Source organism: Aotus nancymaae, unplaced genomic scaffold (assembly GCF_030222135.1).
Source record: "Aotus nancymaae isolate 86718 unplaced genomic scaffold, 86718_ANA_hifiasm-v0.15.2.pri h1tg000014l, whole genome shotgun sequence".
Classification (NCBI taxonomy): Eukaryota; Metazoa; Chordata; class Mammalia; order Primates; family Aotidae; genus Aotus; species Aotus nancymaae.
Genome location: NW_026988425.1, coordinates 117,050,316 through 117,066,706, shown reverse-complemented (window position 1 = coordinate 117,066,706; position 16,391 = coordinate 117,050,316).

Below are 16,391 nucleotides of genomic sequence, written 5' to 3'. Positions count from 1 at the left end.
TGGAGAGAGATGGTAGTGAAGAGAAAGCAATTAGAAAATCGTCCCTACTTTGCGTATGATAGCCTTAAGTAGCAATTAAAGTGACTGTTTTCTCATCTTTGACAAAGATGTTAGTGAAGATGATGATGAAGATAATAATGATAATGATGATGATATTTTTCACTGTTCTATTCCAGCAAGATACTTTTTGCCGTTCTCTTCAAGCACCTACTTTTACATTGGACATTATCTTCTTTAATTCTCTCAGCAAGTCTACTTGGGAACTATTACTGTCTGTATTATACAAATGAGAAAACTCTCAAAGAGTTTAAATAGCTCTCCTCAAGGCTCCACAACTACTAGTAGAAGCAGTGTATGATATGCCCTTCACCTCTGTGGTGTATGTCTTTTTAAAACCATAAACTTAACTAAAATAAAAGTCATAGCGCCCTGAGCTTCTGCTCTTCTAGAGTTGATGGTAGATTTTACCTTGCACATGAATTATCTCAACTTTGAAATTAAGTTCTGCCACGGGGGCCCTATCCACAGTCACTTCTAGGACTGCATTAATTCACTTATATTTATTCCTTCAACACATGTGCCAGGTACCATGCTAGGTGCTGTTTGCCAGATGACACTGTATATCCTGTTACCTTTACGACAGTAGGCATTTGACAGATTTCTGTTTTCTCCTGTGGGGTGGATCAGCCCTGTCTTTGAATTCTACTTTTTAAAAGGGACTGGATGTCAACAAGATTCAACCAGACGAACTTCTCCCCCTAAAAGTTATCAGAAAGCTGTGTGAAATAAAGCACACTCACTCTTCTGTGAATATGCTGGACATTTCTTTTGTTTTCTAATTTGCTTAGCACTTAAGTGGATATTGGTAACTTGTATGTGTCTTAGGGATTCAGATACCTTCCTGGGAATGTCTAGTCATGCATAAGTTTGTCAAGTGTTTAACAACCACAGCGACGACATCCCTTTAGCTCTTCCAGGTTTTAAAAGGTTAAAATCTAATTGACAAACTGTCCCAGCTAAGCAGAGCCTAAGGAGACACGATGATAAAACGTAGTGTGGACTATATGTGTGATCCTGGGGGAAAAAAAGAACCTTGGGCCGGGCGCGGTGGCTCACGCCTGTAATCCCAGTACTTTGGGAGGCCGAGGCGGGTGGATCACGAGGTCAAGAAATCGAGACTATCCTGGTCAACATGGTGAAACCCCGTCTCTACTAAAAATACAACAATTAGCTGGGCATGGTGGTGCGCGCCTGTAGTCCCAGCTACTCAGGAGGAGAATTGCCTGAACCCAGGAGGCGGAGGTTGCGGTGAGCCGAGATCGCGCCATTGCACTCCAGCCTGGGCAACAAGAGTGAAACTCCGTCTCAAAAAAAAAAGAACCTTTAGTAAAAAATTGAGGAAATCTGGGGAAAGTATGGACTTTAGATAATTATAATGTATACATATTGTTTCATTTACTGTGGCAAATGGACCACCCTAATGTAAAATATTAATCATAAGTGAAACTCGGTGTAGGCTACATGAGAACTCTGTATCCTCTTTGTCATTTTTCTATAAATGTAAAACTATTTTAAAATGAAGAAAAAATTAAACATAATTACATCTATAGGTATTTACATTTCTCTCTGGGTGATTCACTCTCTGTCTCTTAATTTGGATTCTTCTTAACTTTTTCAGGCATTTTTCTGTGATTCAGGAGGCTGTATGTGTAGGCTATATGAGAACTCTGTATCCTCTTTGTAATTTCTCTATAAATGTGAAACTATTCTAAAATTTAAAAAAATTAAACATAATAGACATAGCTATTTACATTTCTTTCTGGGTAATTCACTCTCTGTCTCTTAATTTGGATTCTTCTTGACTTTTTCAGGCATTTTTCTGTGATTTAGGAGGAGCCACTTGTGCTGGCTTTGGGCAGTTTGGGCTGAAAAGCTGAATTCTTGTCCTGTGGTATCTCTGTCAAATGTGAGAAATTGATAGAGAGGAACATATGAGGAACAGCCCTGCCCAGGACTCTCCCATGGAAAGGTGAAAAGTATGTAAGATTCCTGCCAAGAAGCCTTGAGGAAAATTCCTCCCTGAACTGAAATTTATTAACCAAGGTAACTGAATCTCAATCTCAATCCATTTAAAGATTTTAAGACAGTCTCAAAAGCAATATTGCAAGCATGTACATCACAGTGTTCCCTAAAAGTACTTTCAGAGTGAAATTATCAGAAGAGAAACTTTTAACTCTTGCTTTTTCAAGTGAAATTTACTTTTATTTTTTTCCATTGGATGATAAGTCCTCATTTTAGAAAATGTAAAATGGACAGCATTTGGAAAAGAATAATTAGTGCTTCTGTGAACCCAGAGGCAAAACTGCTAACGTCGTGGGGCATTCCTTCCAGTTTAAAAAAGTCTTGCTTTACAGAATTCTTGGTTCATTTATTGAAAAATGTAAATTCCGAAAGCAGTTTCTAAAACTAAGTGATCTTATCTCCAGGGATTCTGTTTTCCTTCAAACGTGTTTTTTTAACCAAACTTGAGAAAGCTTGGGATTTTGGGTAAGCATGAAAATGTCTTTAGTTCCAGCCTGCTGGGGGCATGTGGAACTCCACTAGCACCGTCTCCGTGTTCCCTCACCTCCTTTTCTGCCCCTAGCTGACTGCGCTGTGTAGTGGCCTCATGGAGGAGCAAAAGACTCTGGGAAGGGCTCGGAGATGGCGCCTGTGAAATGTTAGAGGCAGAGTGTGGGGGAAAGTGCGGTGTCTCCTGGATGCTGGCCAATTGCAACCTCACAGGTGAGAAATGGAGTTTGCACTTAGTAGATCTTCTCAGCAACCCACATCTCTGGCTCTCCTGCATCCCCCTTGAAGCTTCAAGTCCAACAGTCATTTGTAGTCTGTGCTCACTTAGGTTTTGAACACTGGGATGAGAGTAGGATTGGATATCAGATGACAAGATGATGGAGGAGGCAGCGTGAAACCCCGGGAAAGAACAAGGGGCTTCCCACAGCTGCACTGGAATCCTTAGTGTCTGTGCATTGTTGCATAAATTACGTAACTTTGCTATACTTCAAGTTTTAATTTGTGATACGGAGATTAAAATATCCTTCTCATGGAACTGTGGCATGTGTGAAGTTGAGATAGTATGTGGAGGATCTGGCACATTCACTGCCACACACTTGCTGAGTAATAAATAAAGGCCAGTTCTATTCTATTCCTTTTGCATATCTTACCTGTATTTCCCTTGGTTTTTGTCCTAACTTCACTCAGTTTCCCGGCTTTCCTGATATCTTTTGTTGAAGTTATAAAAATAAGAAGTCAAATTCTCCTTTAAGTACGATTTGAGAGGACGTTCATTGGTGGGTTTTTTTTTTTTTTAATTTTTGGTCTTTGGTTATTTTATTTTCAGCCCGTTTAGACATTTAATGTTTTAATTATTTTCTATTGTAAAGATTGAAAATAATTCCCCAAGGGCTCAGCTGTTATGAGTCCCAGGCTGTACCGTTTAGTGGATGAAAGTCAATCTGTTTTGCAATTTGACCTTGTGTAGATACAGTAGATCATCTGATTTATTGGCTCTTTTTCTTTTATAAGCTGCTTATCTTGATGCAGAATTATGTTACTTTGTTTTCATCCTGTTCACCAGAAAAAAAGAAAAAGTCATCCTGGAATGTAAAAGAGGGAACTGATATTTTCTAAAAGTCAAGGACAGTATCCCTGAATTTAAAACAGCTCTCAGGTGCAGTTGCTCATAGCTGGCTGTTGTTCTCGCCTGAAGGTTCAGAGTCATTCATGCTGGTCATACTATCAAGCCTGAACCAAGCTTTGACAGTGAAAGATAGCCTGTGCCCTTGGGCCTCTCCGGAGTCTACTTGAAGTGTGACCCACATCACATTAAAAACCAGTTTGTGCCCAGGATTACATCATCCCACTAGAGGTCTGCAGGCTAAGGGCAAGAAGCCATGAAACTTACTTTCTTTTAAGCAGTGGGCTTTACCACCTCATAGTGTTTACATTTTTAATAGGTGATGAGAGAATTTGCAATAGTCTGTGTACATCTTGACCCAAAGATGGAATGATTTGAAGAGACCCTGGCCTTATATGAATAGTTACTGTTCATGCCCCTGTACCTATTCATCACTGGAGAAGTCTGAGCTCATGTCTACTTTTTAATACACAAAGAGTCCATAAATTCAACATCGGTCCAACCATTCTTCTAGATCATTAAATTATATAGTGAGATTTTATCATACAAGTCTTGGCCTTTGAAATTCATCATTTTGAAAAAAAGATTAGGGTTATATGTAGCTGGAAAGTTATTCCCAAATATTCTACTTGGAAAGAAATGCAATATTCACTCTAACAGAAAACAGTAACAAACAGAGTTAACTTTCTATTGTTTGACATGTGACAACGATCTTATCTTTTATTGTGAGAATAAAAGCAAAGGCTTTATATTAATTAAAGGTGAGCAAGTAAATTGCAGAAGCTTGAAGCTGAATTGTTAAATGGCTGATAAAATTATTAGTTAGGGAACCACAAATGTGTCTGACTTTTGCCTGATGCCAAGGTGCTGCAAAAGCTTTGGCACAGCAAAGGAAAAGTCACAGTTTTTAAAAGCACTTTAAAGGTGGACATAAATACGAAATGGAATCCTTGCATTGTTTTAGCTTTACCCCAGCAATTTATCGTCAGCTTGTCCTTTAAATGCGCTGTAAGTTTCACAATCATAAAAATCCTGAGTTCCAGAACAGACTAAAGTGGTCATACAGGTTGGTTTCACAGTTCTAGACAAGAGTGGCCTGAAACTGTCTCAACACCATAAGAAGTCAAGGGACAATCGACTTTGTCCTCTGATATACTCAATTACTAGCTAGAAAATTTTTAAAGAGCGAGTCTCATCCCACAGCATAAAACTGTTTTATTTATTTTAATTGTTAAGATGGAGCATGGCTTACACTGGATTAATCAAGTGACCTGTAATATGCTGAGTGTTCTGCTGTCTGTGGGTATTAACAGATCCAGCCAGACCAGAAGAAAATAAAGATTGGCTAAAAACATCTGGAGCTCAGATTGCTTTGCATGGCATTCAAGATTCTTCAGAACCTGGCTCCAACTTACAATACTTCAGCTGCATAATTTGTTCCCCATTCTCTGATGATGTTAGGTACTTTTTCATCTCTGAATCATTATTTTATGTGCCCTGATGTCTATGCCCTTCCTTCCCCATTAGCTGATGAATTCCTCTTCACTTGTCAAACTTTAAATCACAAGTCACCTTGTCACCTTGCCTTAGCAGCCTTCTTCAATTTTGCCATCCACTGCCCTGGCCTGGGAGAAGACATGACTCCCTTTATCTTTCAATGCACATTACCCAGTATCTACTCTCACCTTGCTACTCTCAACACTTTGTTTAGAAGATACATTCCTTGAGGACAAGGTCCTTCTCTGTCTTTATCACTGCTCCAATTTAAAGGCCAAACAAAACACCCAAAACACATAACAGGCATTCAATAAATGTTAGCCACATCATTCACATGAATATTATTGTACCTATGTACAGTATCTAGCACATATATTTCTAATATTGTGAACAATGGAGGCAGTTGCCATTTTCTGTTCATCTTTTTTATTTCTGCCATGTCTATCCTCTTATTGTTTAATGAAAAGAATAAATGTATTTGTGAGGCACCATGTAAGCATGTTCTTTAGGAAACTTTTGGGGAAAAAAAGTAATCCAAGCACTGGGAAGCTTTTGAATAATGGAGAGCCTGTTGGATGGATATAGTGTCTCATCTTGGGGATATATCACAGGGACTGACATTTATCGAGTGTGTCTCTTGTCTCTATTCTGTCCCTTTTCCTCTTCTAGACAGTAAGTCCCACTTATAACTCTTTAGGCCAGATTGACACTCTGAGATTCATATCTTTATTTCCAGTTGCCATCTCAATATTTCCATTTTTATTTCCTACTGGCATGTCAGTCACAATGCACCTAAAATCAAACTTATTGTCACCATCCTGAAATCTCGGCATTCCATACCTCAAGCCCCCTTGACTCTTTGCTTTCTCATAGATCCCGTATCCAACCAACCACAGAGTTGTATTCTACCAACTAAACATCTTACTGTTTAAACTTTTCTTGCAAGTGTGCACTCCTTCTCTCTAGCTTCACTGACATTGTCCTTTGTCTTGATACAAGCCACAATGATCTTTTGCCTGAATTACAGCCATAGTCTGTACAATTGGTTTTGTCCCAGTTCCATTCCATAAATTCTTTGCACTGAAATAAAAATTATCCACTTTAAAAACTGAAATCTGATACATCATCTCCCGACTTGAAAACCTTGAGTGGCTTCCCCTTGCTTTTCAGATGATCTCTAAGTCCCTTGGCATGGTTACTAGTCCTTGCATTATACAGTTTTTGTCTGCCACTGCACCCCATTCCCTCCCACTCAGTTTGCTCCAGGGTCTGGCCCACTGGGATATCTTCAGGGCTAGAATGCTATCTGTGGACTCTTGCATAGGGTGGAACATACTTCCATGATTACCCTGTACCTTGCCATGTAACTGCTACTAACTTCAGATCTTTGGCACTTTCAGTATGGTACTCTCTGCCCTCCAATGCTTGATTAGGCCTTCTGGTAACATGTTCTCAGAGCACCGTTTCCTTTCATATCCTATCAACCATCGTATGTTGCTGTCAATATTTATTCAACTTTCTTCTCTTCTAGACTGTAAGATCCATGAGAGAAGAGATTGTACTGGTTTTCTTTTTAATGCAGTTTGTATTAGTTTTCTACTGTGGCTGAAACATATTATCATTGACTTGGTGGTTTAAGCAACAGAAATTTGTTCTTTCATAGCCCTAAAGGCTGGAAGTCCAAAATCAGTATCACCAGGTTGAAATCAAAGTATCAGTAGGGCTGCACCTCATCCAGGGGCTTAGGAGAGAATACTTGTCTTACCTCTTCCTGCTTCTCTTGGCTATAAGCTTTCCTTGGGTTGTGAATGCATCATTCTAATCCTCAAGACCAGCATCTTCAAATTTCTTTCTGTTATGTCTTCATGTCACCTTCTTTTTTTTCTGTGTCAGATCTCCCTTGGCCTCTTTCTTATCAGGCAACATGTAATTACACAATAAACTCCACATCTAAGTATTTTTAATTTAATTACACCTGCAAAGACTCCTTTTTCATATAAAGTAGGATTGGCAGGTTCCAGAGATTGGAACCTGATATAATTGGGGACCATTATCCAGTCCACCACACTGCTGAGTTCCTAACTTTTGACTTAGGGGTGTGTGTGTGTGTGTGCGTGCTTTTGTGTGTGTGTGTGTGTGTGTGTGTGTGTGTGTGTCTAGGCTATGATTTTATGTGTCAGTTCATCTAAAACTTTTAAATATATGTAGCATTAAACATTTTTATTGATTGGATTCAGTTTGCCCTTTGTTATAGATATGTTTCATCAGGTACACAAGCTAAAAACTCAGATATCTTGCCTTTCCCCTGTCTTTGGGAACAGGTCTAACATCTTGTAATTCTGTGAGTTAGAAGTTAGGTTCTGCTGATTCTACAACTCAGTCTAGTTTCTTAGGGATCAAGCCCTCTTGGAAATGGTAGAAGCAGAATGGAGCTTAATGATAATAACAATGATAATAATATGCTAGTACAAGAGAAAGCTTCATTGCCTTAGCTGAAAGACAAGAATAAGGAATAATTTTCCAGAGATATAGTAAAACAAATAGCAGTCTATTTGGTGAAAAAGGAGCTGGAGACATGGGGCAAGAGCCATTACCAGCTGCATGAAATGATAATATTGGTGTAGGTGACCTTTAGTTTTATCTCAGCAATAAAATGACAAATTCTATCAAGCATATGTTTCTATTCAATAGTATTTTTATTGCAGGAAATATAAGTCTTTTTATGGGCCCATAGTCCTCTCCTTTTATGCCACGAATGCTACACCATCTTTCCTTCTCTCTCATCTTGGGGAGGCCAACAGCTGTATCACTTTCATCATGTGGATCCCCGATCATCTGATGCCATGCTGGAATCCCTCTCATTGAGATTGGATCAACCGTTGTTAAATTTATGCATCAAAGTCTCATATTTAATTTTATTTTATTACCACAATAAACCTTTGAGAAAGATATTCTTATTCATCCCATTTTAGCAAGAATCTGTTCGAGTTTATATCTTATAGGTGCGTAGGCAAAACACCTAAAACACATAACAGGCATCCAATAAATGTTGAATTTATTCAATTTGAATTTGTTGAACTTGAAAGCTAGACATCTGCACTTATTTTAAATTCCTCAGGTTTAGTAGCTAGGAGAGGAAATGCTATCCATTGAGCAATCAGCTGATATCGTATACCACGCTGAGGACACAGCAGTCCTCAGGACAGTCACACAACCGAGATTTCATACCATTGTTTGGGACTGATGAGAAAATAGGTTTAGAGGATTTTCCCTGAATACTCAAAGGGAGTAAGTGGCAGAAGTGGGACATGAACTGAGGACCGTGTCTTTAAAAATACCAGCCATTTCCGGCCAGGCGCAGTGGCTCACACCTGTAATCCCACTGAGGCAGGCAAATCACCTGAGGTCAAGAGTTCGAGACCAGCCTGGCTGACATGGTGAAACCCTAGCTCTACCAAAAATACAAAAATCAGCCAGGTGTGGTGACACATGCCTGTAATCCCAGCTACTTGGGAGGCTAAGACAGGAGAATTGGCTTGGAGACGGAGGTTGCAGTGAACCGAGATCGTGTCATTGCACTCCAGCCTGGGTGACAAAGTAGGATTCTAGAAACAGAAGGACAAACACTGTATGATTCTACTGCATGAGGTACCTATGAGTAGTCAAATTCATATGGACAGTAAACAGAAGGCTGGTTGCTGGGGGTGCTGGGAAGAAAGGGAAAGATGGATATTGTCTAATAGATGCAGAGTTTCCACTGGGGAAGATGAAAATATTTTGGAGCTGGGCTGTGATGATAGCCACATGATAGCATAGATGTACTTCATGCTGCTGAACTGTACACTTAACAATGGCTGAAATCATAAATTTCATGTTTTATTTTACTGCAATGAACAAATGTGATTTTTCTATCTAGGTTCACTAGTAAACTGAGAAACTGTTTATGAAGGCCAAGGACACAAGCACAATATTTGAGAGAAGAAATTGAATAGCATTTTGCTTCAGAGAGGTCAAATAAGCACATTTATTTATCTTTCCCATATCAGAACTTGTTTTATTATTTTTATTGTAAAACCTTTCCAGAGGCAATTTTTCTGTCTGAAAGGCTGATTAAGAATCTCCCTTTTTTAAAGAGAAATATTTATCCTCCAATTACTGAATCTGAGGGTGTCATAATGAGCAAAATGTGAACTGTTTGGAGAAAAATCCATGTGTAGAAAATACCCCCAACTTGTTTTATGGAGTGTTTTTCATTTAAATGATCTCATGCAACCTTGAAAGGGGATGCCTGCAATAAGACCTTCTCATGGTGCAGGTACTGCAGGAGAAGAAGTAGTGAGCTATGTCTAATGTAGATGAAGAGAGAGATGAAGCAGTGAATACAAATAAAGACGTGAATACCATGAGGTGTCTATTACTTCCATGCACCAAGGAGCTAGAACTGGTGATTAAGCAGATGAGTAGAAATTCTATAATTTTTGCTTTTTGATTTTCCCTTGGTTTTATCTCCCTAGAGGAACCATTCAGCTCCCATTAGCTTTGGTTGCCAGGTCCATGATATTGCATTCTTTTGAGTCAAGTAGGCACCAAGCCCATTTTTGCTTGGTTTAGCTGAAAAAGATGTAAATTAGGAGTAGCAGATTGGCTGTCTCTCTTTGTGGGTCTGTGCTGTCCTAGACACTACATATTAAGATGATCCACTAATGCTATGGAACTGAATGAAGTAGTTTTAATGCATCTATATCTGGCACCTGTGAAGCCAATAGTAAGTACAGAGTGCTAAGTAGCTATTATTCTTGAAAATAAATTATACATAGATCTAACTTTGCTTTATTTGAAACAGCCCAGTCTTCATAGCTTGGAAAGAGAGAGACATTTCACTTGAATGACAGTTTAATGGCAAATAAGGTGAAAATAGGCTAATAGAGGAAGAATCTCCTGGGGGCGTGGCAGGGCAGGGTGGTGGTGGATATGAATCAGTTGTTAATGTGGGTTTAAATCAAGCATGTGTGTGTGTGTTGTGTTGTTGTGGTTGTAATGGTGGATTTGTGTTTGGAGATTTGTGAGCTGGTAGCATGGTTAATCTGTAGGCACTATCTGCATGGATTGGTTTCATGGTGTGTGTATAGTGGGGAGGGGAGGCCCTATAAGGAACTTTATTCCTAAAAGCTTGAAGGCAAAGCTATGGGGAGTGGGTGGGGCAGTGCTAGGGAAGTGCAGAGCCCTGGACTCTATTTTCAGGAAGGTCTCCTTGGATGGAAGTTGAGCCTTTGCAGGAAGCCAAGGTGGGCATGAGGCGAAGGTGAAATGCTTTTCCCTAGGGACCCTGTGAGACTTGAGACCTCCGCTGGGTCCAGATGAGACAATGTGACATAGAGTTGGGAAGGGGGGATTCTCTCTTTTTCTTGGAACATAGCTTGTCTCTGGTACAGCGAGAACCAAAGGGGAGGATTGCTATTAGGTTTGTTGACTTTGGGAGACCCAAGCAATGGCACCTTTGGCACAGAGGTCAGTTTTCTTAAGAAAGATCCTAAGATCTCAGGAAGTGACATCAGCAAGAGGCCTGTGGCAGAGTGTGGAAGATTTGTGCATACATGTGGAACAATCTGAGGACCTCCCAGAAATGGCGAGAAAGGCCTGGAAGTTGGGGGTCCTGCCACCCTTAGGCAGGAGTCACACACCACGGATGCGTGGATGATTCCCTGCAAATGCCCTAGGAACTGACAATGCCCCAGAGGATGTTGGCTATTTTGTTTTTAACCAGGACTTTGCATGCCACATGTTAATTCCATATATCCAGTATTTCAGAGAAATAAATGTAGAGAACTCTATTTCTAACAAATGTCTAGACTTATCAAAAATAACCTACTCTGCCTAAACAAATGCTCGTTGCTTTCAAACATCATCTCCTCTGACCTTCACTGCACACCTCAGACAGGTGCTGTAATTGCTAAGATGAGAGAAAAGGGCAAGGAAATGAACACTTACTAAGAACTGAATATTTTCTGGACATTGCATCAGAAATTTTACCTGCTTTTTCCCATTCAGATCTTATGACCACCCTGAAAGTTAGGTATTATTTAATCCCATGACCAAAACTGAAAACTGAGGCTCTGAAACACCTTTTCTGACATCCCTGACACACGATCGCTCTGGAGCAAACCTAGGTCTCATACCTCGGCATCCTACTGTACATAGTCAGAGTGCTGGAGGTTACAGGAAAACTTGAAAGGAAAAAGTCTAGTTTATAGGATCTCAAGGGAGACAAGAGGGAGAGAGGAGCAGAGAAGGAGGTTTGGGCTCAGCATCAGTGTGAGATGAAAGCTGGTGGTTTTTACGCCTGTCCCCCACCGGGCATCACTGTAGATATTCTCATTTTCTACTTGTGGTTTGATGAGCTCTCCCTCTGTTCTTCAAGGACACCCAGACACCTGATCTGCCGTGAGCATTAAGCTGAGAGGCTGTTTTTCCAGCACCTGCTTCCAGCTGCTGTAATAAGTATGCTCCAGACTGTTTCTTAACCCTGTTGTTTCAGGTTCTGAGCTCTCCTCCCTCCTCTGACTGTTCTTGCTGGTGTTAAATGTTCTTGTCAAAAGTAACTATTTACAGGCCATTAACAACAGAATGGATGATTAGGCTCTCTCCAGACCTGATGAATAATGCATACTGCCAGTCAGGGGTCTCACCATCCTGCACAGGGCACTTCTGAGGAATAGTGCCATTCAAGAGTCTGCTGTTCCCTTTCTGAGATCTGAATAATTTGAAAAAACAATTGCATTTTAGTGTGTGGAGGCAAAACCTTGTTCTTTGTGTACTCTATTGTTTCGGGCAAAAGCAGAGGAAAGAGAAGCTTGCTCATTTCTGTTTCTTTCTTTCATATTCCTTCTTTCTTCTTTCTCCCCATCTTCCTCATTCCCCTCTCCTCTGTTGTAACGTAGCACTCAGATACATTAGCCTGAAAGATTCAGTTGAAGCCGTGCACATTGTTTTTGCTATCCAATTCATAACTAGATATGCTGGCATTACCATTTACATTCCAGTGACATTTCCTTCTCAATTTCCTTTATAAGTAAGGCTGTATAAAGTGCGTGTATTCACAGGACTAAGTCTGTTTGTGCAACATGTCTTCTAAGAGCCTCTCTACTGCACATCCACTGCAAATACATACAGTTTTAAGCTTTATCTGGTTGCCTATTTGGTAAGTTCTCTCAGCTTGCAGAGATTTGGGAAGGAAGGATTTATCCCGAATGTGAAAAGAGGTGAGATGCACAAATCTTATTCAAAAATAAGGTTGTCATGGGAAAAACAGTTCTGAGACCACCAGTGCACAGATTATGTAGACTGTCCTGTGGCATGTGACACTCGGTGAGCTTTTGAAACCCCTTCTCCCTGGGCTTCCAGGACCCATCTTACCTGAATCCACGAGGACACTTCTGACTTTTGCTACTCAGTCTCCTTTATGGGCTCTGCAAATTCCTTAATGCCCTAAGTATGCAGTGGGTCTGCAACACCAGAACCATTTATAAACCTGGCTGTGGCTGAGGTTTGTTCACTTCAGCTTCCATGTTAGGCCTTAGAGGTAGATTTCATAGTGTCCTTCCTTAGAGATAACATAAATGCATATTTGATTTACTTCTATCCATGTTTGTTTGTGTGAAGTCAAAAAGGGAACCTCTCACCTAAAAATGTACGTGGTCTTCATAATGACAAGATGTCAGAAAGTTCCGGAAGGTATGATTCTTTAGTTCCCTTTCTGACCATTACTGCGATTGGATGGGTTCTGGCAAAACAGAGTGGCTAACAGAGCACCAGCTCAGCCTGGTGATCATGGCTCCTTGTCTGAGTAACTTCCCATTGCCACCATCAGGGAGAATGAAAATCCACATCTCAGGTCCCCTATCCTTTCTGATTATTTCCTTAGGCAGTATTCCTTCCTCTGTGTATCCTATGGTACCAGGAGATCAAGGACACAAACTGTTGGTATAGGGGTAAGAGGTGTACCATTAACAGATCATTGTCAACTGTCTCTTGTTAATTATTTCATTGTTAATTATCCTGTGCTGCTATACAGAGATCATGGACATTCAAGGTCATGGTCTCGATTTACATGCTTTGACACTGATAAGTTGCACATCTCCATCTGTATTTGGACATCTTTTATCTTCAGCTCCGCATTCTGCCCACACCCACATTATACCCCAACCATTGCAGTAATAACCAGATTTTCACAGTAGCTAAATCCTCAGCTCTACTCTGTGTATGTTTTTTACTGCCCTTTGCAGAATGGGATTGCTGCAGGAAGACACTTAGAAGTCACAAATGCGTGGGCTTCCATGTCCATAGGGCAATCTTAGCCAATAGGAGAACAGAGCAGGTGGATGACTGCTGCCCTCTTCCATTGCTCAGGTGAGCAATGCTAAGGTTCATTCTATCCAGCTCCTCAGAGGCTGTCAGTGGGACTGAACCACAGCCATCCACAGCCTAAATTCATCAGGACTATACCCTTTATTTCTCTACTTTTCTGTTTTGCTCTTTTCACTTCCCCACTCTCCTTTGGATGTTTTCTCAAACTAAATGTATGCAAGCCCTTGATCTAGACACTGCTTTGGGAAGAAGGGTGGAGTCTGGGCACACTCTTTCTTTAAGGTTTGATTTCACCTTTAAGTGACATGAAAAATCTTTGAAAGTTTCCTGTCCAATTACTTCCTCTAGCCTAGGTTTTTCATATTTATTCTCTTCATCTCTTTTTCTTCACTTTTCTCCCCATCCTCCATGCTCACATCTCCTATTTTCCTACAAAATAGTGCAGCACTTTATGGGTATTGGTTTAGTTGCCCATTTGTTTGTCGGGGATATCCAGCAACCAAACACCTCTTCTTCTCTGGGAGAGTCTTGATTGAAAGTCTTGGCAGAAGGCAGAGGCCTCCCTCTCCGTGCAGATGCCCAGAGAGCCAACTTCTCTCTTTTGCTGCCCTCTGGAAGCTAGAACATGTTCTCATAGGCTGTGGTTAGCCCAGTGGATGCTTCCTTCTGGGATGGTTATTCTGAAGCAGCTGACAAAAAAAACACAGGTATTGCTGCCCTGATCCGCCCAGTAGAAATCGGGACACTAAGAGCACAGCCCAAGCAGCACTGAGCGAGCAGGTAGTGGTGCTGGTGACATCATTCTAGCCACTCTGTTCCTGTGGCCTTGACTCTGCTTCTGATGTACAGCCTTCAAGTTCATCTTGCAAGCCAGGTCTTTCAGCCTCCCTGCCTGCCCAATAGCTTTCCAGTAATGACTTTTCAGTCAGAGTTATGCAAACCTGTCTCTCTTGCATGTGACTAAGAACATAGGGTTCTTTTCTTCTTGAGTCTCAGGATCCCAATTGGCTTCAGGTTAAAGTTATACTTTCACAGGCAGTCTGGTTCTTCCTAAAGAAGTTGCTGGTTGTCCACTCTTCTGGACTTTCTTTAAAATGATTCTCTAACCTCTATCAGCATGTTCTGCTTCTCTCTTTTCTCTGTATCCCTTTGAATGCTATACAGTCAACACTTTGCATCAGTGTGTTCTCCATCTGTGGATTCAGCTAACCAAGGATTGAAAATATTCACAGATGCAAAGAAAAAAATGCATCTGTAGTAAATATGTACATACTTTTTTCCTTGTTATTCCCTAAATAATATAATTTAACAACTATTTGTATAACATTTAAATTATATTTGGTTTTATATGTAATCTAGAAATGATGTAAAGCATACAGGAGGATATGCATAGATTTCATGCAAATACTGCACCCTTTTGTATCAGGGACTTGAGCATTTGAGGATTTTGGTCTGCCTGGGTTTCCTGGAACCAGTCCCCCATGGATAATGAGGGATGACCACTTCCTGATGAAAGATCCTCCTTCAATAACACACTCCTCCAAGCATAGTCCAGCAAGATGCCTGTTCCATTAGTGAGGTGTACCTGCCTTCAACATGTGATTTTGTCTTATCTATTCTTTTGCTGCAAAGAGCTTCTTGAATACCAGATGATTTCAGGAAAGTCTGTTTTGTAACAATCACCAAAGAATTTTTGTGGCAAGTTAGTTGATTCTCTTTTTACAATAGTGGTGAATGAACAAGAGATATAGTCATTTTGTAACTTGTACATAGGAATCTTGAAAGCAGAGTGAGAAAATGCATTTGAATATAGTCACACACCGCATAATGACGTTTTCATCAATGATGAAAACACATACCATGGTGATCCTATAAGAGTATAATGGAGCTGGAAAAGTCCTATGGCCTAGTGACATGGTCAGTGGAATTACTTTATTTCTTAATAAGTTTGCTGTTGCCTATGTGTTCCGTGTTTATAAAGTCTACAGTAATATATAGTAATATCCTAAGCCTTCACATTCATTCACTACTCACTCACTGACTCACCCAGAGCAACTTCAGGTCCTTCAAGCTCCATTCATGGTAAGTGCCCTAAACAGGTGATCCATTTTTGTAGTACTATATTTTTACGGTACATTTTCTATATTTAGATATATACAAATACCATTGTGTGACAGTCATCTACAGTATTCAGCAAAGTAGCATGTTGTACAGGTTTTTAGCCGGGCAGCAGTAGGCTGTACCATGTACCCTAGGTGTGTAATGAGATATACCATCTAGATTTGTGTAAGTGCACTCTATGATGTTCCCACAAGGACAAAATCATCTAACGATGCATTTCAAAGAACACATCCCCATCCTTAAGCGGTGCATGACTTTATGTGTAACCTTTGAAAGAAACAAAAGGTATGAGGAATATTCTCATGATGAATCACGTTGTTCCCTATTGTTTCCATTTGATCAATGAAAAAAGGATCCTGTTTTTCAGAACAATTGCTCTGAGAATTGTTCCATTTGTGTCCAGGTTTATTTGTGTCATTCACTGTATGGAGCAGAACATGGATGACGTAATCATACATTTTGTAATAATTTCACTGTTTGTTCTGGGGCAATGAGCACAGGTAACAGGGTTGTCTTTTCCCACAACTCTAGGGGGTGCTATTCGTATCCTAGTCTTGAAGAATCCTTCCTGGAGGTTTGCTAATGCACAGCTAGCTCAGCTCTGGGCAGCAGCCTCATGGAGTGAGAAATATTAAAAAATTTATATTAGAAATGAAGGGATGATTTCCTGGTCCCTTTGAGTGAAACCTCCAGTGGGTGTGCAATTAATTCCCCA